Here is a 26,437-nt window from a genome sequence, read left to right as displayed (position 1 = left end):
TAGACCAGCATTTTTAGACCAATTTTTAGACCAATTTTAGCGTGGATCCATGCAGCTGTATATGTATATGTATATTATGTGAGTAAATTATATGTAATAAATCCTCATTTTTAACCTTAGCCTCAATATTGTTGGTGCCTGAGTACACTTTTCACATTTCTGTTTTCACCTAGTGGTAGCTAGGTACCACTGTCTCGGGCATATAAGGTTTGTTTGGCGCTGGGATATACCTCCCCTTTTTCAGCCTGACACAAAAAAGCAGACTGATGTTTCACAGTCCAAAAAGTTTTTATTTTTTTAAATGTACACTTACACTACTATTAAACAAGATATGAGTGGTGGCACTGGGCAAGTGGGCACAGTATACGCTGTGAGCCTGACACAAAAAAGCAGACTGATGTTTAACTGTCCAAAAATTTTTTTTTTGTTTTTAAATGTACACTTACACTACTATTAAACAAGATATGAGTGGTGGCACTGGGCAATTGGGCACAGTATATGCTGTGAGCCTGACACAAAAAAGCAGACTGATGTTTCACAGTCCAAAAAGTTTTTTACTTTTTTAAATGTACACTTACACTACTATTAAACAAGATATGAGTGGTGGCACTGGGCAAGTGGGCCCAGTATAAGCTGTGAGCCTGAAACAAAAAAGCAGACTGATGTTTCACAGTCCAAAAAGTATTTTTTGTTTTTAAATGTACACTACTGTTACACCAGATATGAGTGGTAGCACTGGGCAAGTGGGCACAGTATATGCTGTGAGCCTGGCACACACGCTGGCAGGCAGGCAACTGCAATTAGATTACACTAGCAGACTGATGTTTCACAGTCGAAAACGTTTTTTTTTTTTTAAATTTACACCACTTTTACACCAGATATGAGTGGTGGCACTGGGCAAGTGGGCCTGGCACACACGCTGGCAGGCAGGCAACTGCAATTAGATTACACTAGCAGACCGATGTTTCACAGTCAAAAAAGTTTTTGTTTTTTTTTAATTTACACTACTGTTACAATAGATATGAGTGGTGGCACTGGGCAAGTGGGCCTGGCACACACGCTGGCAGGCAGGCAACTGCAATTAGATTACACTAGCAGACTGATGTTTCACAGTCAAAAAAGTTTTTTTTTTTAAATTTACAATACTGTTACACCAGATATGAGTGGTGGCACTGGGCAAGTGGGCCTGGCACACATGCTAGCAGGTAGGCAACTGCAATTAGATTACACTAGCAGACCGATGTTTCACAGTCAAAAAAGCAGTTTTTTTTAAATTTACACTACTGTTACACTAGATATGAGTGGTGGCACTGGGCAAGTGGGCCTGGCACACACGCTGGCAGGCAGGCAACTGCAATTAGATTACACTAGCAGACTGATGTTTCACAGTCAATTTTTTTTATTTTTTTTTAATTTACACTACTGTTACACCAGATATGAGTGGTGGCACTGGGCAAGTGGGCCTGGCACACACGCTGGCAGGCAGGCAGGCAACTGCAATTAGATTACACTAGCAGACTGATGTTTCACAGTCAAAAAAGTTTTTTTTTTTTTAAATTTACACTACTGTTACACCAGATATGAGTGGTGGCACTGGGCAAGTGGGCCTGGCACACACGCTGGCAGGCAGGCAACTGCAATTAGATTACACTAGCAGACTGATGTTTTAAAAAAAAAAAAACTTTTTTGACTGTGAAATTTACACTACTGTTACACCAGATATGAGTGGTGTGGCACTGGACAAGTGGGCCTGGCACACACGCTGGCAGGCAGGCAGGCAACTGCAATTAGATTACACTAGCAGACTGATGTTTCACAGTCAAAAAAGTTTGTTTTTTTTTAAATTTACACTACTGTTACACCAGATATGAGTGGTGGCACTGGGCAAGTGGGCCTGGCACACACGCTGGCAGGCAGGCAACTGCAATTAGATTACACTAGCAGACTGATGTTTCACAGTCAAAAAAGTTTTTTTTTTTTAAATTTACACAACTGTTACAACAGATATGAGTGGTGGCACTAGTTGGCAAGTGGGCCTGGCACACACGCTGGCAGGCAGGCAACTGCAATTAGATTACACTAGCAGACTGATGTTTCACAGTCAAAAAATTTTTTTTTTTTAAATTTACACTACTGTTACACCAGATATGAGTGGTGGCACTGGGTAAGTGGGCCTGGCACACATGCTGGCAGGCAGGCAACTGCAATTAGATTACACTAGCAGACTGATGTTTCACAGTCAATTTTTTTTTTTTTTTTTAAATTTACACTACTGTTTCACCAGATATGAGTGGTGTGGCACTGGGCAAGTGGGCCTGGCACACACGCTGGCAGGCAGGCAACTGCAATTAGTTTACACTAGCAGACTGATGTTTCACAGTCAAAAAAGTTTTTATTTTTTAAATTTACACTACTGTTACACCAGATATGAGTGGTGGCACTGGGCAAGTGGGCCTGGCACACACGCTGGCAGGCAGGCAACTGCAATTAGATTACACTAGCAGACTGATGTTTCACAGTCAAAAAAAGTGTGTTTTTTTAAAATTTACACTACTGTTACACCAGATATGAGTGGTGGCACTGGGCAAGTGGCTTGGCAGGCAGGCAACTGCAATTAGATTACACAAGCAAACTGATGTTTCACAGTCAAAAAAGTTTTTTTTTTTTTTTAATTTACACTACTGTTACACCAGATATGAGTGGTGTGGCACTGGGCAAGTGGGCCTAGCACACATGCTGGCAGGCAACTGCAATTAGATTACACTAGCAGACTGATGTTTCACAGTCAAAAAAAAAATATTTTTTAAATTTACACTACTGTTACACCAGATATGAATGGTGGCACTGGGCAAGTGGCTTGGCAGGCAGGCAACTGCAATTAGATTACACAGGAAAAAAAAAAAAAAGCAGACTGATGTTCTAGCCATAATAAAGGCTTTTTGGGGTGCTGTCCTTACAGCAGAGATCAGATGAGTCCTTCAGGACTGTAGTGGACACTGAATACACTAGCCTAGCTATCAATTTCCCTATTAAATCACCAGCAGCTACACTGTCCCTCCTCTCACTAACAATGCAGCTTCCGAATGAATCTAAAATGGTTGCTGTTCAGTAGCTGGGAGGGAGGGTCTGCTGCTGATTGGCTGGAATGTGTCTGCAGACTGTGAGATACAGGGTCAAAGTTTACTCAATGATGACGAATAGGGGGCGGATCGAACATCGCATATGTTCGCCCGCAGCGGCGAACGCGAACATGCTATGTTTGCCGGGAACTATTCGCCGGCGAACTATTTGTGACATCACTAGTCAGCAGGGGGCGGCGTTGCACCAGCAGCTGTTGCAATGTTAAATGCGGAGAGCGTATTGCTCTCTGCATTCAGCGAGGTCTTGCGGACCTGATCCGCACTGTCGGATCAGGTCCGCAAGACCTTTAATAAATAGGCCCCATAGAATAGAATTCTTCCCATAGGAGGTCTCATTCTAAAAATATATTCAAACCCTAAGAATAATGAAGATTTTGGACTGAATTCATTGAAAAACAATTTAATCTGCCCCCACCAGAAGGACTGGTTTGAGAACCGCACCTTCCTGCAGTCTAATAACTAGTAATTATATAGCGTTTTTCTCCCAGAAGGATACAAAAAAATGCTTCTTCAGTGCTTACACTCGGAGTAAACCAAATTAGCAGCTGATACAAACAATAGTTATTATTACCTAAATAAATTAACGTCAGAAGGCCGGGATATGAATCTATGACCCTTGGATCTAGAACAAGCTTTGCAGTCAGGACATTCACCAACTGATCTACATCACCGGACTAAAAGTAGGGCAGAAAAAAACTCTAAACATCCAAAAATAGTGGAGATAATAGAAATCAAAAATTATTATCCTAACAAGATAGAGATAATAAAATATATTTGAAATCATAATAATAGATATAGTAAACATAATAAAATGAATACATCTAAAGTAAATAAACAGAGTTATAAATTTGAGAATCTAAAACTGCTTATGCTAACTGTTCAACAAAGGTAATGAGAGAACAGTAATGTCAGCCACAGATAAAGCTGAGCTGAAAATATAAACAGTGCATGAATATGCTCTACCAAGGTTATATTCAAACTCTAAAGAATCCTAAAAAACATAATTTATGTAATTTACCTGATAAATTCATTTCTTTCATATTGGCAAGAGTCCATGAGCTAGTGACGTATGGGATATACAATCCTACCAGGAGGAGCAAAGTTTCCCAAACCTCAAATGCCTATAAATACAACCCTCACCACACCCACAATTCAGTTTAACGAATAGCCAAGTAGTGGGGTGATAAAGAAAGGAGTAAAAAGCATCAACAAAGGAATTTGGAAAAAATTGTGCTTTATACAAAAAAAATCATAACCACCATAAAAAGGGTGGGACTCATTGACTCTTGCCAATATGAAAGAAATTAATTTATCAGGTAAATTCTTAAATAAATTATGTTTTCTTTCCTGTAATTGGCAAGAGTCCATGAGCTAGTGACATATGGGATATCAATACCCAAGATGTTGAACTCCACGCAAGAGTCACTAGAGAGGGAGGGATAAAATAAAAAACAGGCATTTTCCACTGAAAAAAATAATCCACAACCCAAAATATAAGTTATTCTTTAAATGCCAAGAAAAACTTAAAACATCAGCAGAAGAATCAAACTGAAACAGCTGCCTGAAGAACTTTTCTACCAAAAACTGCTTCTGAAGAAGCAAATACATCAAAACGGTAGAATTTAGTAAATGTAGGTAAAGAAGACCAAGTTGCCGCTCTGCAAATTTGATCAACTAAAGCTGCATTCTTAAAGGCCCACGAAGTGGAGACTGATCTAGTAGAATGAGCTGTAATTCTCTGAGGCGGGGCCTGACCCGACTCCAATATGCTTGAAGAATCAAAAGCTTTAACCAAGAAGCCAAGGAAATAGCAGAAGCCTTCTGACCTTTCCTAGGACCAGAAAATATAACAAATAGACTAGAAGTCTTCCTGAAATCTTTAGTAGCTTCAATATAATATTTCAAAGCTCTCACCACATCCAAAGAATGTAAGGATCTTTCCAAAGAATTCTTAGGATTAGGACACAAGGAAGAGACAACAATTTCTCTACTAATGTTGTTAGAATTCACAACCTTAGGAAAAAATGTAAATGAAGTCCGCAAAACCGCCTTATCCTGATGAAAAATCAGTATTTGAGATTCACAAGAAATAGCAGATGGCTCAGAAACTCTTCTAGCAGAAGAGATGGTCAAAAGGAACAACACTTTCCAAGAAAGTAGTTAAATGTCCAAAGAATGCATAGGCTCAAATGGAGGAGCCTGTAAAGCCCTCAAAACCAAATTAAGACTCCAAGGAGGAAAGATTGATTTAATGACAGGCTTAATACGAACAAAAGCCTGAACAAAACAGTGAATATCAGGAAGTTTAGCAATCTTTCTGTGAATGAAACAGAAAGAGCAGAGATTTGTCCCTTCAAGGAACAACCCTTATCCAAACCATCCTGAAGAAACTGTAAAATTCTTGCAACTCTAAAAGAATGCCAAGAGAATTTATTAGAAGAACACCATGAAATGTAAGTCTTCCAAACTCGATAATAAATCTTTCTAGAGACAGATTTACGAGCTTGTAACATAGTATTAATCACTGAGTCAGAGAAACCTCTATGACTTAGCACTAAGCGATCAATTTCCATACCTTCAAATTTAATTGAATGGAAAAACTGACCTTGAGACAGTAGGTCTGGCCTTAACAGAAGTGGCCAAGGTTGGCAGCTGGACATCCGAACAAGACCCGCATACCAAAACTTGTGAGGCCATGCTTGAGCCACCAGCAACACAAATGATTGTTCCATGATGATTTGGAGATCATTCTTGGAAGAAGAACTAGAGGCTGGAAAATATAAGCAGGTTGATAACACCAAGGAAGTGTCAGCGCACCCACTGCTTCCACCTGAAAATCCCTGAACCTGGACAGGCATCTGGGAAGTCTCTTGTTTAGATGAGAGGCCATCAGATCTATCTCTAGAAGACCCCATATCTGAACAATCTGAGAAAACACATCTGGATGGAGGGACCACTCCCCCGGATGTAAAATCTGACGGCTAAGATAATCCGCCTCCCAATGTCTATACCTGGGATATGCACCGCAGAAATTAGACAGGAGCTGGATTCCGCCCAAGCAAGTATCCGAGATACTTCTTACATAGCTTGTGGACTGTAAGTCCCACCCTGTTGATTGACAAATGCCACTGTTTGTGATATTGTCTGTTTGAAAATAAATGAACGGTTCTCTCTTCAACAGAGGCCAAAACTGAAGAGCTCTAAGAATTGCACGGAGTTCTAAAATATTGATTGGTAATCTCGCCTCTTGAGATTTCCAAACCCCTTGTGCTGTCAGAGATCCCCACACAGCTCCCCAACCTGAAAGACTTGCATCTGTAGTGATCATAGTCCAGGTTAGCCAAACAAAGAAGCCCCTTGAACTAAACGCTGGTGATTTAACCACCACGTCAGAGAGTGTCAAACATTGGGATGTAAGGATATTAATTGTGATATCTTTGTATAATCCCTGCACCATGGATTCAGCAAACAAAGCTGGAGAGGTCTCATGTGAGAATGAGCAAAGGGAATTGCGTCCGATGCTGCAGTCATGAGGCCTAAATTTTCCATGCACATAACCACTGAAGGGAATGACTGAGACTGAAGGTGCCGATAGGCTGCAACCACTTTCAAACGTCTCTTGTCTGTTAGAGACAGAGTCATGGACACTGAATCTATCTGGAAACCTAAAAAGGTGACCCTTGTCTGAGGAATCAAGAAACTTTTTGGTAAATTGATCCTCCAACCATGTTTTCGAAGAAACAACACTAGTTGATTCATGTGAGATTCTGCAGAACATAAAGACTGAGCTAGTACCAAGATATCGTCCAAATAAGGAAACACTGCAATACCCTGCTCTCTGGTTTCCATAAAGCAGGGCACCTAGAACCGTTAAAAAAGATTCTTTGAGCGGTTGCTAGTACAAATGGAAGAGCAACAAATTGGTAATGCCTGTCTAGAAAAGAGAATCTCAGGAACTGATAATGATCTGAATGAATTGGAATAGGAAGGTATGCATCCTGCAAATCCATTGTGGACCTAAAATGTCCTTACTGAATAAAAGGCAGAACAGTCCTTAAAGTCACCATTTGAAAATTGGTACTCTTACATAACGATTCAAAATTTTCAGATCCAGAATTGGTCTGAATGAAATTTCCTTCTTTCGGACAATGAATAGATTTGAATAAAAACCCAAGACCTTGTTCCTGAAAAGGAACTGGCATGACTACCCCTGAAACTCCAGGTCTGAAACACACTTCAGGAAAGCCTGAGCTTTAACTGGATTTGCTGGGATGCGTGAGAGAAAAAAATCTTCTCACAGGAGGACTTACTCAGGATCCTATTCGATAACCCTGAGAGACAATACTCTGAAACCATTAATTTTGGACAGAATTTATCCAAACATCCTTGAAAAAAACATTAATCTGCCCCCTACCAGCTGAGCTGGAATGAGAGTCGCACCTACATGCGGACTTAGGGGCTGGCTTTTGGTTTCTTAAATGGGTTGGATTTATTCCGTTTAATGAAGGTTTCCAATTGGAAACAAATTCCATAGGGAAGGATTAGGTTTTTGTTCCTTATTTGACAAAAAGAATGAAAAAGATTAGAAGCTTTATATTTACCCTTAGGTCTCTTATTACCTTGGAAAGAAAGAGATAGCAATCTAGACTTAAAAAGTCATATCAGCATTCCAAGATTAAAGCCTCAAAACTCTTCTAGCTAAAAATAGCTAAAGACATGGATCTAACATCAATCTTGATTATATAAAAAAATGGCATCAGAACTGATTAGTATGTTGCAGTAAGCGAACAATGCTAGATAAATCAGAATCCAATTCTTGTTGCGCTAATTCTCCAACAAAAATGTTGATGCAGCTGCAACATCAGCCAAAGAAATTGCAGGTGTGAGACTACCTGAATATAAAACGCTTTCCTTAGATAAGATTCAAGTTTCCTATCTAAAGGAACTTAAGTACTATCTTCCATAGGAATAGAGGTATGTTCAGCTAGAGTAGAAATAGCCCCATCAACTTTGAGGATCTTTTCCCAAAACTCTATAGAAATTGCTGGTAAAAGGACACAATTTTTAAAACTTGAAGAAGGAAAAAAGAAGTACTCGGCTAATTCCATTCCTTAGAAATCATATCAGAAATAGCATCAGGAACAGGAAAAAACCTCTGGAGTAACCACAGGAGGTTTAAAAACAGAATTTACTAGTTCTAATATCAAGAGGACTAGTTTCCACGATATCCAAAATAATTAACACTTATTTAACAAAGAACGAAAATACTTCATTTTAAATAAATAAGTAGATTTGTTAGTGTCAATGTCACGCTCGGCCGCTGGGAAGCTCCGGCGGTCCTCTCTGTGTGCTCGATTGGCAGGTGTCTGAGCCGCCCCTTCCTGATGATGTCACTACCAGGCTTTTTATTCCGGGCTTCCTGTTTCTTCAGTGCCCGTTTGTTTGTTAATCTTTGTGGCTCCTGTGAGGACTACGCTGTGGAAACTCTCTAACTGCTGATTTTCTGTTGCCAAACTCTGCAAAGACTGACTATGCTGGGTTAACCCTCAAACTTCCTGATAACCTGTTGCCATACACTGCAAGTACTGTTTATTCTGTGAATCTCTCAAACTGCATGTTAACCTGTTGCCAAACTCTGCAAGTACTGTTTATTCAGTGTAACCTTCAAACTGCTTGATATCCTGTTGCCAAACACTGCAAGTACTGTTTATTCTGTGAAACTCTCAAACTGCATGTTTACCTGTTGCCAAACTCTGCAAGTACTGTTTATTCAGTGTAAACATTCAAACTGCTTGATATCCTGTTGCCAAACACTGCAAGTACTGTTTATTCTGTGAAACTCTCAAACTGCATGTTTACCTGTTGCCAAACTCTGCAAGTACTGTTTATTCAGTGTAAACATTCAAACTGCTTGATATCCTGTTGCCAAACGCTGCAAGTACTGTTTATTCTGTGAAACTCTCAAACTGCATGTTTACCTGTTGCTAAACTCTGCAAGTACAGTTTATTCAGTGTAAACCTTCAAACTGCCTGATAACCTGTTGCCAATCTCTGCAAGGACTGACTACACAGTGTTAACCCTCAAACTACCTGATATCCTGTTGTCTAACTCTGCAAGTACTGACTATTCAGTATTAACCTTCAAACTGCCTGATAACCTGTTGCCAAACTCTGCAAGGACTGACTACACAGTGTTAACCCTCAAACTGCCTGATAACAAATTACCTACTCCTGCATTATTAACTGTTTCTTGTTCTACCCTTCCTATGTCTGAGTATAAGTGGACTATCCCTGCTCTCCTGATTCTGTGGAAAACATTTCCTGAAACCAATTCCTTACTCAGAAGTCTCTTGAATTACTTTGGACTCAGGCTAACTCTGCTCCATATCGTGAGTACATTGTTTTTTAGAGGTTGTCGTGGGGTCACGTCCTGGATTAAACTCAGAGTGCAAGGGTGTTGTTTAAGTTCGCCCTAGCATTTGGGTCTGCTTCTGGACATTTCCTAACCTGACAGTACAAACGGGCCATAATATGAACCCTGATGAGTTATCCAGGGCTGTGGCTCTACAAGGCCAACTTCTGGGAAATCATTCTGCTCATTTGCAATCTTTGGATTCCAAGCTTGACCAGATTACTGCTCTGCTACATAACCTCTCCACTCCTTCTCAAGCTATGGTGACTCATGCTTCAGCTGCTACTATCTCCAATGCTGTCTTTAACCCACCTCAACCTGTTGGACAGTATATGCCACAAATCCCACTTCCAGATAAATATGACGGTATCCTGAAGAATGCCGTGGATTCCTTAATCAATGTCGTTTACACTTCAGAAACAATCCTCAAGTTTTTTCCAATTCTACTTCCAAAATCACCTTTATTATATCCCTCATGAAGGGTAAGGCTCTAGCCTGGGTGTCTCCTCTTTTAGAGAAGAATGATCCTTTACTACAGGATGTGGAATTATTTGTGTCCATTTTGTCTTCTGTTTTTGATAAGCCTGGGAGGTCTGCAGCTGCAGAGGCAGGATTGTTGGATCTGAGACAGGGATCCCTTTCGGTAGCTCAATATGCTATTGAATTCAGGACTTTAGCTGCTGAAACTGATTGGAACCATGGAGCCTTACGGGCAGCCTTTCGCAAGGGACTTTGCGAACGCCTTAAGGATGAACTTGTATTTCGGGAACTCCCTGATTCATTGGAGGGTCTTATCAATTTGTGTATTACTTTTGACGCCCGGCATTCTGAACGTCTTCAGGAGAGATATAGGAATTGAAGATCCTTTGTTAAATCTTCTTTTCGTCCTCCTATTCGACCTCAAGTCTGTCTAATAATATTTCCCACTCTCCTGAGTCTGTGGAACCCATGGATGTAGGAGCTATTAAATTGTCAGAAGCTGAATGCCATAGAAGGCGTACTCTTGGATGTCTGTATTGTGGTACCAAAGGACATTTACTGAAGGACTGTCCTATCCGGCCAGTAAAAGCCAAGGCTTAACTTTTGATAGAGGGACAGAGTGGGCAATAAGGAGCTTTTGGCTATAAAATTAGCTTTGGATGAATGGAGGCATTGGTTAGAGGGTACCAGTCAACCTTTTTTCATTCTGACAGATCATAAGAATCTTTTATACCTCCATACAGCTACTCGTCTCAATCCTCGTCAGGTTCGGTGGACCTTGTTCTTCTCCAAGTTTAATTTTGTACTTTCCTATGTTCCTGGTTCAAACAATTCCAAGGCAGATGCTTTATCTAGGCAGTTCCAATCTTCTGAGCCTTCTCCTTTGGATTCTGAACCTATACTACGTCCAGTCAAAGTTTTGGCTCAAGTATCCTCTTTTCCAGTACAGGCTTTACATGCTGCTCAAGTCCGGGTACCATCTTCTTGCAAACTACCTTCTGGTATCCTGTATGTACCCAAAGGATTACGTCTTAAGCTTCTACGTTGGGCTCACGACAACATTTCAGCAGGTCATCCTGGAGTAACCAATACTTTGTGGAAACTGAAGCAGCATGTTTGGTGGTCCACTATGAGGAGGCATGTTAAGGATTATATTGCTGCTTGTAGTTCTTGTGCTTCGAACAAACAATCTTCTCATCGACCGTCTGGTCTATTACACCCTCTTCCTATTCCTCATTACCCTTGGTCTCACTTATCCATGGACTTCGTTACAGATCTTCCTGTTTCTTCTGGAAATACGACCATTTGGGTAGTGGTGGATCGGTTCTCCAAGTCTGCTCACTTCATACCTCTTCCAGGCTTGCCTTCAGCTCAAAGACTTTCTGAACTCTTTGTTCTACATAAATCTCGTTTACATGGTTTTTCCACTGACATAGTCTCAGATCGCGGAGTTCAATTTGTTTCCAAGTTTTGGAGATCTTTTTGTAAGCACTTCGGAATCAACATATCTCTTTCTACTGCACATCATCCTCAATCCAACGGACAGACTGAGCGTGTAAATCAAGCCTTGGAATCTTTTCTTAGACATTATGTAGACCATCACCACTCCAACTGGTCTCAGTTATTGCCTTTGGCGGAATTAGCTCACAACTCACGCTATAATGCCTCATTTCAGACCTCTCCCTTTAAGGCAGCTTATGGTTTTGAACCTAGAACCTTTCCTATGATTACCAGTTCTACTGAAGTCCCTGGAGCAGATCGTATTGTGAAAAATCTCAGTAACCACTGGCAACTCATTCGTCAAAATCTACTTTCCTCTTCCTTAAGACACAAGAGATATGCTGATCTCAGAAGGTGTAAGGCTCCTTTACTTCGTAGTGGAGACAGAGTATTTTTATCCCCCAGATTCATACGTCTAAAACAACCTTGTACTAAGTTGAGTCCTAAGTACATTGGACCTTTTCAAATTGTTTCCAAAGTTTGTTCTTCTGCATACCGCCTGGCTTTACCCAAGACTCTCAAGATCCATCCAGTGTTTCATGTCTCCTTACTCAAGCCAGTCATCTACAACCAGTACTCTATCAAGAGTAAACCACCTCCTCCACTATCCGTAGGGGGAACTTCTGAGTTTGAAGTCAGCAAGATTTTGGATTCCAAGCTACGGGGCAATCGGCTGTACTACCTGGTCCATTGGAAGGGTTATCCTATCTCTGAACGATCTTGGGAACCAGCTTCTCATGTTCATGCTCCAGCTCTTGTCAAGTCTTTTCACAAGAAATACCCTGCCAGGCCCGGTCGGGTCCCACGGAGGGGTCCTTGAGGAGGGGGCACTGTCACGCTCGGCCACTGGGAAGCTCCGGCGGTCCACTCTGTGTGCTTGATTGGCAGGTGTCTGAGCCGCCCCTTCCTGATGATGTCACTACCAGGCTTTTTATTCCGGGCTTCCTGTTTCTTCAGTGCCAGTTTGTTTGTTCCTCTTTGTGGCTCCTGTGAGGACTTCGCTGTGGAAACTCTCTAACTGCTGATTTTCTGTTGCCAAACTCTGCAAAGACTGACTATGCTGGGTTAACCCTCAAACTTCCTGATAACCTGTTGCCAAACACTGCAAGTACAGTTTATTCTGTGAATCTCTCAAACTGCATGTTTACCTGTTGCCAAACTCTGCAAGTACTGTTTATTCAGTGTAACCTTCAAACTGCTTGATATCCTGTTGCCAAACACTGCAAGTACTGTTTATTCTGTGAAACTCTCAAACTGCATGTTTACCTGTTGCCAAACTCTGCAAGTACTGTTTATTCAGTGTAAACCTTCAAACTGCTTGATATCCTGTTGCCCAACACTGAAAGTACTGTTTATTCTGTGAAACTCTCAAACTGCATGTTAACCTGTTGCCAAACTCTGCAAGTACTGTTATTCAGTGTAAACCTTCAAACTGCTTGATATCCTGTTGCCAAACTCTGCAAGTACTGTTTATTCAGTGTAAACTCTCAAACTGCATGATAACCTGTTGCCAATCTCTTTAAGTACTGATTAATCTGTGTTAACCTTCAAACTACCTGATATCCTGTTGCCTAACTCTGCAAGTACTGACTATTCAGTATTAACCCTCAAACTGCCTGATAACCTGTTGCCAAACTCTGCAAGGACTGACTACACAGTGTTAACCCTCAAACTACCTGATATCCTGTTGTCTAACTCTGCAAGTACTGACTATTCAGTATTAACCTTCAAACTGTCTGATAACCTGTTGCCAAACTCTGCAAGGACTGACTACACAGTGTTAACCCTCAAACTGCCTGATAACAAGTTACCTACTCCTGCATTATTAACTTTTTCTTGTTTTACCCTTCCTCTGTCTGAGTATAAGTGGACTATCCCTACTCTCCTGATTCTGTGGAAAACATTTCCTGAAACCAGTTCCTTACTCAGAAGTATATTTGGCTGATATCTTGAATTACTTTGGACTCAGGCTAACTCTGCTCCATATCGTGAGTACATTGTTTTTTAGAGGTTGTCGTGGGGTTACGTCCTGGATTAAACTCAGAATGCAAGGGTGTTGTTTAAGTTCGCCCTAGCATTTGGGTCTTCTTCTGGACATTTCCTAACCTGACAGTCAATATCTGAGGAAGGATCTTCTGAATCAGATAGATCCTCATCAGAGGAGGATAATTCATTATGTTGTCGGTCATTTGAAATTTCATCAACCTTATGAGAAGTTTTAAAAGACCTTTATATTAATTAGAAGGCAGAATAGCAGACAAAGCCTTCTGAATAGAATCAGTAACAAATTCTTTAAATTTCATAGGTATAACAGGTACATTAAAAGTTGAAGGAACCACAACAGGCAATGTACTATTTACTGATGGACACAATGGCCCCAATTTATCAAGGTCTGTCTGACAGTGCGGATTAGGTCCGACAAACCTCACTGAATACGGCGAGCAATACGCTTGCTGTATTCAGCATTGCACCAGCAGCTCACAAGAGCTGCTGGTGCAACGCCGCCCCCTGCAGACTCGCGGCCAATAGGCCACCAGCAGGGGGGGTGTCAATCAACCCGATTGGGTTGATTTCCGGCGATGTCTGTCCGCCTGCTCAGAGCAGACGGACAGGTTATGGAGCAGCGGTCTTTGTGACCGCTGCTTCATAACTGCTGTTTCTGGCGAGCCTGCAGGCTCGCCAGAAACACGGGGCATCAAGCTCCATAAGGAGCTTGATAAATATGCCCCAATATCTGCATGTAAAAGTTTATCATGATAACCAATACAAATGACATTCGGAAATATAATGCACTTAGCTTTAGTAGAACCGACATCAGGCAGCATAGTTCCAACAGCTACTTCTGAGGCAGAATCAGATTGAGACATCTTGCAAAATGTAAAATGAAAAACAACATATAAAGCAAAATTTGTCAATTTCCTTATATGACAGATTCAGGAATGGGGAAAAAAAATGCAATAGCATAGCCCTCTGACATAGAAAAAGGCAAGAGGCAAATAGCAATAGGGTAATAAATTAATGAAAAAAATTGGCGCCAAGTATGACGCACAACATAACTGAAAATGTTTTGGCGCCAACAACATCCAGAAATGACACACTTGCGTCACTAACGACGCAACCATGTGTAAGGACTTGTCGTCAACTACGACGCACAGACGTACTTTCGCGCCAAAAAAGTCTCGCGCCAAGAATGACTCTATAAAGTCTAGCATTTGGCGCACCCACGGGCCTAGCACTTTGCAAGAAAAATATAGTCAATCTGTAAAAAGACTAAACCCCAGGTAAGAAAAAATATTTCTTAAAATGTTTATTTTCCCCAAATATGAAACTGACAGTCTGCAAAAGGAAATACATGAACCTGACTCATGGCAAATATAAGTACAATACATATATTTAGAACTTTATATAAATGCATAAAGTGCCAAACCATAGCTGAGAGTGTCTTAAGTAATAAAACAACTAAATTTATGCTTACCTGATAAATGTATTTCTCTTGTGGTGTATCCAGTCCACGGGTTCATCCATTACTTGTGGGATATTCTCCTTCCCAACAGGAAGCTGCAAGAGGACACCCACAGCAGAGCTGTCTATATAGCTCCTCCCCTAACTGCCACCCCCAGTTATTCGACCGAAGACAAGCAAGAAAAAAAAGGAGAAACTATAGGGTGCAGTGGTGACTGTAGTTTAAAAATAAAAAACACCTGCCTTAAAATGACAGGGCGGGCCGTGGACTGGATACACCACAAGAGAAATAAATTTATCAGGTAAGCATAAATTTTGTTTTCTCTTGTAAAGGTGTATCCAGTCCACGGGTTCATCCATTACTTGTGGGATACCAATACCAAAGCTTTAGGACACAGATGAAGGGAGGGACAAGGCAGGAACTTAAACGGAAGGCACCACTGCTTGTAAGAACTTTCTCCCAAAAATAGCCTCCGAAGAAGCAAAAGTATCAAATTTATAGAATTTAGAAAAGGTATGAAGCGAAGGCCAAGTCGCCGCCTTACAAATCTGTTCAACAGAGGCCTCATGTTTAAAAGCCCATGTGGAAGCTAATGCTCTAGTAGAATGAGCTGTAATTCTTTCAGGAGGCTGCTGGCCAGCAGTCTCATAAGCTAAGCGTATTATACTTCTTAGCCAAAAAGAAAGAGAAGTTGACGAAGCCTTTTGGCCTCTCCTCTGTCCAGAGTAGACAACAAACAAAGCAGATGTTTGACGAAAATCCTTCGTAGCTTGTAAATAAAAACTTTAAAGCACGAACCACATCAAGATTGTGTAATAGACGTTCCTTCTTTGAAGAAGGATTAGGACATAGTGAAGGAACAACAATCTCCTGATTGATATTCTTATTAGATACCACCTTAGGAAGAAACCAAGGTTTGGTACGTAACACTACCTTATCGGCATGGAAATCAGATAAGGGGAATCACATTGTAAAGCAGATAACTCCGAAACTCTTTGAGCCGAGGAGATAGCTACTAAAAACAGAACTTTCCAAGATAAAAGCTTAATATCTATGGAATGCAAAGGTTCAAACGGAACCACTTGAAGAACTTTAAGAACTAAATTTAAACTCCATGGCGGAGCAACAGGTTTAAACTCAGGCTTGATCCTAACTAAAGCCTGACAAAACGCCTGAATGTCTGGAACCTCAGCCAGACGTTTGTGCAAAAGAATAGACGGAGTAGAAATCTGTCCCTTTAAGGAACTAGCTGACAAACCCTTCTCCAATCCTTCTTGGAGAAAAGATAATATCCTAGGAATCCTGACCTTACTCCATGAGAAACCCTTGGATTTACACCAATGAAGATATTTACACCAAATCTTATGATAGATTTTCCTGGTGACAGGCTTTCGAGCCTGAATTAAGGTATCAATGACCGATTCAGAAAAACCACGCTTTGATAGAATCAAGCGTTCAATCTCCAAGCAGTCCGACGTAGAGAAATTAGATTTGGATGTTTGAAGGGACCTTGAAGTAGAAGGTCCTGCCTTAGCGGCAGAGTCAATGGTGGAAAGGATGACATGTCCACCAGATCTGCATACCAAATCCTGCGTGGCCACGCAGGGGCTATCAAGATCACCGAAGCTCTCTCCTGCTTGATCTTGGCAATCAGACGAGGGAGCAGAGGAAACGGTGGAAACACATAAGCCAGGCTGAAGGACCAGGGCGCTGCTAGAGCATCTATCAGCGCTGCCTTGGGATCCCTGGACCTGGACCCGTAACAAGGAAGCTTGGCGTTCTGATGAGATGCCATGAGATCCAGTTCTGGTTTGCCCCAAAGTTGGATCAACTGGGCAAATACCTCCGGATGGAGCTCCCACTCCCCCGGATGAAAAGTCTGCCGACTTAGAAAATCCGCCTCCCAGTTCTCTACTCCTGGGATATGGATAGCTGAGAGATGGCAAGAGTGAACCTCTGGCCATAGAATTATCTTTGAAACCTCCAACATTGCCAGGGGGCTCCTTGTTCCCCCCCTGATGGTTGATATAGGCTACAGTTGTGATGTTGTCTGACTGAAATCTGATGAACCTGACCGCAGCTAGCTGAGGCCAAGCCTGAAGAGCATTGAATATCGCTCTTAGTTCCAGAATGTTTATCGGAAGGAGGGCCTCCTCCTGAGTCTACGAACCCTGAGCCTTCAGGGAGTTCCAGACTGCACGCCAGCCCAGAAGGCTGGCATCTGTCGTTACTATAGTCCATTCTGGCCTGCGGAAACTCATTCCCTTGGACAGATGGACCCGAGATAGCCACCAGAGAGAGAATCCCTGGTCTCTTGATCCAGATTTAGTAGAGGGGACAAATCTGTGTAATCCCCATTCACTGATTGAGCATGCAAAGTTGCAGTGGTCTGAGATGTAGGCGGGCAAACGGAACTATGTCCATTGCCGCTACCATTAATCGATTACCTCCATACACTGAGCCACTGACGGACGAGAAATGGAATAAAGAGCACGGCAGGAAGTTAGAAGTTTTGACAACCTGACCTCTGTCAGATAAATCTTCATTTCTACTGAATCTATCAGAGTTCCTAGGAAGGAAACTCTTGTAAGAGGTGAGAGAGAACTCTTTCCTTCGTTCACCTTCCACCCGTGAGACCTTAGGAATGCCAGAACAATGTCCGTATGGGACCTGGCGATTTGAAAAGTTGACGCCTGTATCAGGATGTCATCTAGGTAAGGGGCTACTGCTATACCCCGCGGTCTTAGAACTGCCAGAAGGGACCCTAGAACCTTCGTAAAGATTCTTGGTGCCGTGGCTAACCCGAAGGGAAGAGCCACAAACTGGTAATGCCTGTCTAGGAAGGCGAACCTGAGAAACTGATGATGATCCCTGTGTATCGGAATATGTAGATAAGCATCCTTTAAATCCACCGGTAGTCATATATTGACCCTCCTGGATCATAGGTAGGATGGTTCGAATAGTCTCCATCTTGAAGGATGGGACCCTGAGAAATTTGTTTAGGATCTTGAGATCCAAGATTGGTCTGAATGTTCCCTCTTTCTTGGGAACTATAAACAGATTTGAATAGAAGCCCTGCCCCTGTTCCTCCTTTGGAAGTGGGTGGATCACTCCCATAACTAGTAGGTCTTGAACGCAATGTAAGAATGCCTCTCTCTTTATCTGGTTTGCCGATAATTGTGAGAGATGAAATCTCCCCTTTGGAGATTAAACTTTGAAATCCAGAAGAATATCCCTGGGAAACAATCTCCCAGAGCTCAGGGATCCTGGATGTCTCTTGCCCAAGCCTGGGCGAAGAGAGAAAGTCTGCCCCCCACTAGATCCGGGTCCCGGATCGGGGGCTACTCCTTCATGCTGTCTTAAAGGCAGCAGCAGGCTTTTTCGCTTGTTTCTCCTTGTTCCAAGCCTGGTTAGGTCTCCAGACTGGCTTGGACTGGGCAAAATTTCCCTCTTGTTTTGTAGAAGAGGAAGATGAAGCTGCGCCACTCTTGAAGTTTCGAAAGGAACGAAAATTAGTCTGTTTGGTCCTTAACTTGTTGGACCTATCCTGGGGAAGGGCGTGGCCTTTTCCTCCAGTAATATCAGAAATGATCTCCTTCAGTCCAGGCCCAAATAGGGTCTGCCCTTTGAGGGGATATTGAGAAGTTTAGACTTTGAAGTGACATCAGCTGACCAGGATTTAAGCCATAGCGCCCTACGTGCCTGAATGGCAAAACCTGAATTTTTAGCCGTTAGCTTGGTTAAATGAAAAACGGCGTCAGAAATAAATGAATTGGCTAACTTAAGAGCTTTAAGCCTGTCAAGGATATCATCCAAACGGGGTCTCTACCTGTAAAGCCTCCTCCAGAGACTCGAACCAGAAAAGCCGCTGCAGCAGTGACTGGGGCAATGCATGCAAGAGGCTGGAGAATAAAACCTTGTTGTATAAAGATTTTCTTAAGGAAACCCTCTAATTTCTTATCCATAGGATCTAGGAAAGCACAACTGTCCTCGACAGGAATAGTTGTACGCTTAGCTAGGGTAGAGACTGCTCCCTCCACCTTAGGGACCGTCTGCCACAAGTCCCGTGTAGCGGCATCTATAGGAAACATTTTCTTAAAAGCAGGAGGGGGAGAGAACGGCACACCTGGTCTATCCCATTCCTTAGTAATAATTTCTGAAAACCTCTTAGGGATTGGAAAAACATCAGTGTAAACAGGCACTGAAAAGTATTTGTCCATTTTACATCATTTCTCTGGGACTACAATGGTGTCACAGTCATCCAGAGTCGTTAAAACCTCCCTGAGCAACACGTGGAGGTGTTCAAGCTTAAATTTAAATGCTGTCATTTCAGAGTCAGACTGAAGTAACGCCTTCCCTGAATCAGAGAAGTCACCCACAGATAGAAGCTCTCCTGCTTCAACTTCTGCACATTGTGAGGATATATCAGACATAGCTACTAAAGCGTCAGAGAGCTCTGTTTTTGTTTTAGCCCCAGAGCTGTCTCGCTTTCCTTGTAACACTGGCAGTTTGGACAATACCTCTGTGAGGGTATGATTCATAACTGCCGCCATGTCTTGTAAAGTAAACGCATTGGACGCGCTAGATGTACTTGGCGTCCCTTGAGCGGGAGTTATAGGTTCTGACACGTGGGGAGAGCTAGATGGCATAACCTCCCTTTTGTCAGTCTCAGAAACCTCAGGTGCTAAATCTTTAAAAGCCACAATATGGTCTTTATAACTTATAGAAAGGTCAGTGCATTTGGTACACATTCTAATAGGGGGTTCCACAATGGCTTCTAAACATAATGAACAAGGAGTTTCCTATATGTCAGACATGTTTAACAGACTAATAATGAGACCAGCAAGCTTGGAAAACACTTTAATAAATGTGAAAAAAAACAATAATAAAAAACCGTACTGTGCCTTTAAGAGAAAAAAACTACCACATAAACTGCAAAACAGTGAAAAAAAGTAGTAAACTCTACGAAATTTTTACTGTGTGTATAAGGGACTAAAGCAGCATTGCACCCACTTGCAAATGGATGATTAACCCCTCAGGCCCAAAAACTAATTAGAAAAACATTAAACCTGTTAACAAACAGTCAAACACACTGCCACAGCTGTGCTGTGGCTCCTACCTGCCCTTAAAAACGATTTTTGCAGGAACAAAACCCTCTATAGAGGTCCTATAAGCCAGAGGACTCCTTCAGGGAAGCTGGATGTCTCAGACTGAAAACAAAAATAGGCCCCTCCCACCATGCACTCAAAGTCAGAGGGCCTTAAAAAAGTACTCCTAGGAGTAATCTAACACGCCATGTGGAAACTAGGCCCCAAATAAAGATTTATCACCCTCAGAGAAAAAACGTTTTTATTTATAAATCATGCAAACGTTTTTACACTAAGTAATATGAGTATTAACATGAATATTATCCCTTTTTGCAAGCATGATCCCAGTTGTTGTTAAATCACTGTATCAGGCTTACCTTAAATATACCAGGCACTGTCAGCATTTTCTAGACCTTATCATCTCTCTAGAAAAAAATATACTGAACATACCTCAAAGCAGGCAATCTGCAGACCGTCCCCCGAACTGAAGTTTTCTTTCCATACTCTTCAGTTATGTGTGAGAACAGCAATGGACCTTAGTTACAAACCGCTAAGATCATCAAACCTCCAGGCAGAAGTCTTCTTCCAATTTCTGCCTGAGAGTAAAAACAGTACAACGCCGGTACCGTTTAAAAATAACAAACTTTTGATTGAAGGTAAAAACTACACTAAGTCACCACATCTCTCTTGATACTTCCTTTCTTGTTGAGAGCTGCAAGAGAATGACTAGGGGTGGCAGTTAGGGGAGGAGCTATATAGACAGCTCTGCTGTGGGTGTCCTCTTGCAGCTTCCTGTTGGGAAGGAAAATATCCCACAAGTAATGGATGAACCCGTGGACTGGATACACCTTTACAAGAGAAACATACTTACCGAAAGACACCTATCCACATATAGCACATAGCCAAACCAGTACTGAAACGGTTATCAGTAGAGGTAATGGAATATGAGAGTATATTGTCGATCTGAAAAGGGAGGTAGGAGATGAATCTCTACGACCGATAACAGAGAACCCATGAAAAAGACCCCCATTAGGAAAACCATCGTATTCAATAAGTGATACTCCCTTCAAATCCCTCTGACATTCGCTGTACTCTGAGAGGAATCGGGCTTCAAAATGCTGAGAAGCGCATATCAACGTAGAAATCTTAGCGCAAACTTACTTCACCACCTCCATAGGAGGCAAAGTTTGTAAAACTGAATTGTGGGTGTGGTGAGGGGTGTATTTGTAGGCATTTTGAGGTTTGGGAAACTTTGCTCCTCCTGGTAGGATTGTATATCCCAAACGTCACTAGCTCATGGACTCTTGCCAATTACATGAAAGAAATAAGTACCAATTTCCATAGAATTAGTAGTACAGTCCCAAAAGGGAATCAGGATAAACCATTCTTTAGAACATAATACAGATAGTATATTGAATAGGAAAAAACCTTAGGAGCAAAGCAAAATCTTAAAATCCAGATTTTAAAATAACATACAGCTAGATTACGAGTTTTGCGTTATGAGTGAAAAAGCATTGTTATGCTTTTTCCCCAACGCCGCTATTACAAGTCTTGTAGGTATAGGTGTACCGCACACCTTTTTGGCCGTCACGCAATGTCAGTACCGCACTTTTAGAAAAGTTCTTTTTTCAATGGGACTCCCATAGCGCCGGGATTACAAGTTTGCCTGGGAGGCCAAAAAGTGAGTGGTACACTCTATACTGACAAGATCCGTACCGTCTAAAGTCAGTAGTTATGAGTTTTACGTTACAAAGCTGTAGCATAAAACCCATAACTAAAGTATTAAAAAGTACACTAACTGCCATAAACTACCTATTAACCCCTAAACCGAGGCCCTCCCGCATCGCAAACACTATAACTAATTTATTAACCCCTAATCTGCCACTCCGGACATCGCCACCACTATCAAAATTTATTAACCCCTATTCCGCCGCTCCCCGACATCGTCGCCGCTATAATAAACCTAAACGCCGTCCTCCAGCATCACAAACACTATTTAAATATTATTAACCCATAATCTGCATCCGCCCACACCGCCGCTATAATAAAACCTATTAACCACTAAACCGCAAGCCCGCCACAACAAAATATACTAAATTAAACTATTAACCCCCAAGCCTCTGGCCTCCCACATCACTACATAAATATATTAACCCCCTAACGTAACCCTAAGCCTAAATCTAACCCTAACACCCCCTAACTTAAATATAATTAAAATAAATCTAAATAAACCTTACAATTATTAAAGGGACACTGAACCAAAAAAATTTCTTTCGAGATTCAGATAGAGCATGCAATTTTAAGCAACTTTCTAATTTACTCCTATTATCCATTTTTCTTCGTTCTCTTTCTATCTTTATTTTAAAAAGAAGGCATCTAAGCTTTTTTTTTGTTTTAGAACTCTGGACAGCACTTTTTTATTGGTGGGTGAATGTATCCACCAATCAGCAAGAACAACTCAGGTTGTTCACCAAAAATGGGCCGGCATCTAAATTTACATTCTTGATATTAGCAGTAAATTAGAAAGTTGCTTAAAATTTCATGCTGTATCTGAATCACAAAAGAAAAAAATTGGGTTCAGTGTCCCTTTAACTAAATAAGTCCTATTTAAAACTAAATACATACTTACCTATAAATAAAACCTAAGCTACCTACAATATAACTAATGGTTATATTGTATCTATCTTAGGTTTTATTTTACAGGCAACTTTGTATTTAGTTTAACTAAGTAGACTAGTTAGTAAATAGTTATGAACTATTTACTAGCTACCTAGTTAAAATAAATACAAAGTTACCTGTAAAATAAAACCTAACCTGCCTTAAACTAAAACCTAACATTACAATACAATAAAATAAATTAATAAAATACAATTATCTAAATTACAAAAAAATATAAACACTAAATTATACAAAATAAAAAAACAAAAATAAAAACGAATTACTCCTAATCTAATAGCCCTATCAAAATAAAAATCAAAAACCCACCCAAAAAAAAACTAAACTAAACTGCCAATGGCCCTTAAAAGGGCCTTTTGAGGGGCATTGCCCCAAAGAAATCTGCTCTTTTACCTGTAAAAATAAATACAAACACCCCAACAGTAAAAACCCACCACCCACACAACTAAACCCCCCAAAGAAAATTCTATCTAAATAAACCTAAGATAACCATTGCCCTGAAAAGGGCATTTGGATAACCATTACCCTGAAAAGGGCATTTGGATGGGCATTGCCCTTAAAAGGGCATTTAGCTCTTTTAAGGTGCCCAAACCCTAAGCTAAAAATAAAACCCACCCAATAAACACTTTAAAAAAACCTAACACTAACCGCTGATAATCCACTTACAGTTTTCGAAGACCAGACATCCATCCTCATCCAAGCAGGCAGAAGTCTTCCTCCAAGCCGGCAGAAGTCTTCATCCAGACGGCATCTTCTATCTTCATCCATCCGGTGCGGGGCAGGTCCATCTTCAAGACATAGAGCGTGGAGCATCCTCTTCTTCCGATCGTCACTGGAAAATGAAGTTCACTTTAAGTGACGTCATCCAAGATGGCGTCCCTTACATTCAGAATTCTATCAGCCAATAGGAATTAAAGGGGAAAAATCCTATTGGCTGTTGCAATCAACCAATAGGATTGAGCTCATATTCTATTGGCTGATTGAAATAGTCAATAGAATACGAGCTCAATCCTATTGGCTGATTGGATCAGCCAATAGGATTAAAGCTCAATCCTATTGGATGATTGCAACAGCCAATAGGATTTTTTCACCTTTAATTCCTATTGGCTGATATAATTCTAATTTAAGGGATGCCATCTTGGATGACGTCACTTAAAGTGAACTTCATTTTCCAGCGACGATCAGAAGAAGAGGATGCTCCGCGCCGGATGTCTTGAAGACGGACCTGCTCCGCGCTGGATGGATTAAGATAGAAGATGCCGTCTGTATGAAGACTTCTGCCCGTTTGGATGAATACTTCTGACGCTTGGATGAGGATGGATGTCCATTTTTCAAAAACTGTAAGTGGATCATCTGGGGTTAGTGTTAGGTTTTTTAAATTTATGTAGGTGGCGGCGATGTTGGGGGTTAATAACTGTAATGTAGGTGGCGGCGATGTTAGGGGCGGCAGATTAGGGGTTAATAACTAATGTAGGTGGCGGCGATGTTGGGGGCGGCAGATTAGGGGTTAATAACATTATGTAGATTGCGGCGATGTTGGGGGCGGCAAATTAGGGGTGTTTAGATGTGTTTTTTATGTTAGGGTGTTAGGTTTAAACATAACTTTTTCTTTCCCCATAGACATCAATGGGGCTGCGTTACGGAGCTTTTGTTTCCGCGATCGCAGGTGTTAGGCTTTTTGTTGCCGGCTCTCCCCATTGATATCTATGGGGAAATCATGCACAAGCACGTCGCCCGCACAAGCCTGCTTTTTGTAAACTTGTAATGGCAGCGCTATAGGGAGGTGAAATACCACCGCTTTTGTGGCGGTCGTTAATTTCCATATAGCGCTGAAAACTCGTAATCTAGCTGATAGTTAATAGGAGGACTAGGCTCCTAAAAGCTAAAAATAACAAATTTTCCTTAACAAAGAACAAAGAATGTTCAAATGAAAATTAAGGAGAATTTTTATTAAAACTGTCTGATACAGGATCCTTTGTGCCAAAGAAACCTTCATCAGTTGAATAAACTTAAGTATGCTGTCGGTCAGAACAAAATTAATTAAATCTTAACAATTTTGAAAAGACCTGGTAAGTTTACTTAAAGGCAAAATAGCAGTCATAACCTTTTATGATATAAGCCAACAACATGTGATGTTTGCAGATGAAATCAAGTACATGAACTGAGTAAGTAAAAACAGTAAATGTTATTGTACATGTAGAAACATTGTGTGATATACCTTTGAGGTATGTCCCACCCAGTTAACTGATCCAACCTTTAAATAGGAACAAGTGGCAAATATTCCTTGCCTGGAAATTGAAGCAATTCTTGTGGATTTGCAGACCGTTTGGTTACCGTGTTTCTTTACTGGACATTGGTCTAAACCTAAAGGATTTATCCCTCTTATCATCCTCCTCTTCATCTACATTATTACATTTGTTTTGCAACACTTCGTAACTACCAGCCGTTACCTATTTCACTTAGTTTATTCTCTACTCGGCATCTTCATTGTCGTATCCAGAGCCGCCGGATCTACCTTCGCCAGCCGTTTTCCGGAAGTCGCGCTCACACTGCAACGCGGAGGTTCAGATTGTCGAGTAAGTACTCTCTCCTAGCCCATATCATCTTCAGGAAGATATCTACTAAAAGGTAATTAACTGTTCCTATCAACAGACGCTTGAACCATTATTTGTCTCCTTGAAAACTAGCTGCACAATAGTAACTTATTTGGGCAATATTCTACTTACTACATTCAGATATTGGGAACGTATCCGTTTGAATGACTTGTAAATATTTTATGAAAGTGTGTGTGAGTGCGTAAAAACCGGATAAAGGTATTTGAAGGGGCAATCTCCCAGACTCAGCATTCTGATTATTTCTTATGACTACCTAAACTGTGAACTCTGATCTAAACCATATGGTTCTAACCTGAACTTCCTGTAAACTTATTTTTGGTCTGATAAGATAACTCTTGATCAGAATAAGTACAGACATCAAGTTTTCAGAAACTGTCTCACTTCTGTTTAAACAGGTAACTCTGAACTTATGCTGCCTCGTTTAGACATGGAAAGACCAACACAACCCTATTATAAAATACTGCTTAAGTATACCTGTCCTAGACAGGATATCACACATTGCTAGCATTAAAACATGATAAATAATGCCACATAATTGAGCTGCAGAAATAACAGCTAAAAAGATGAAAAGAACACCACTTAGCTTTGGTGAACTGTGTTCCAGAGCATCATAGTTTCTACAGTAACATCAGAGTCAGGATCAGAATAAGACATCTCGCAAAATTGTAACAGAAAAAGAAAAAAAACATTAGGCAAAACATTCATTTTCCACAAAGCAACAGTTTCAGTAGATAAAGATAGTATTTTTTTTTATTTATTTTTTTTTAACAAAAAATAAAATAAAAAAACATAATTTATGTAAGAACTTACTGATAAATTCATTTCTTCATATTGGCAAGAGTCCATGAGCTAGTGACATATGGGATATACATTCCTACCAGGAGGGGCAAAGTTTCCCAAACCTCAAAATGCCTATAAATACACCCCTCACCACACCCACAATTCAGTTTAACGAATAGCCAAGAAGTGGGGTGATAAGAAAGGAGCGAAAGCATCAAACAAGGAATTGGAATAATTGTGCTTTTATACAAAAAAATCATAACCACCACAAAAAAAGGGTGGGT

The sequence above is a fragment of the Bombina bombina genome, chromosome 2 (assembly GCF_027579735.1).
Source record: "Bombina bombina isolate aBomBom1 chromosome 2, aBomBom1.pri, whole genome shotgun sequence".
Lineage (NCBI taxonomy): Eukaryota > Metazoa > Chordata > Amphibia > Anura > Bombinatoridae > Bombina > Bombina bombina.
The sequence above is the reverse complement of the archived record's forward strand: the minus strand, read 5'-3'. Positions refer to the sequence as shown.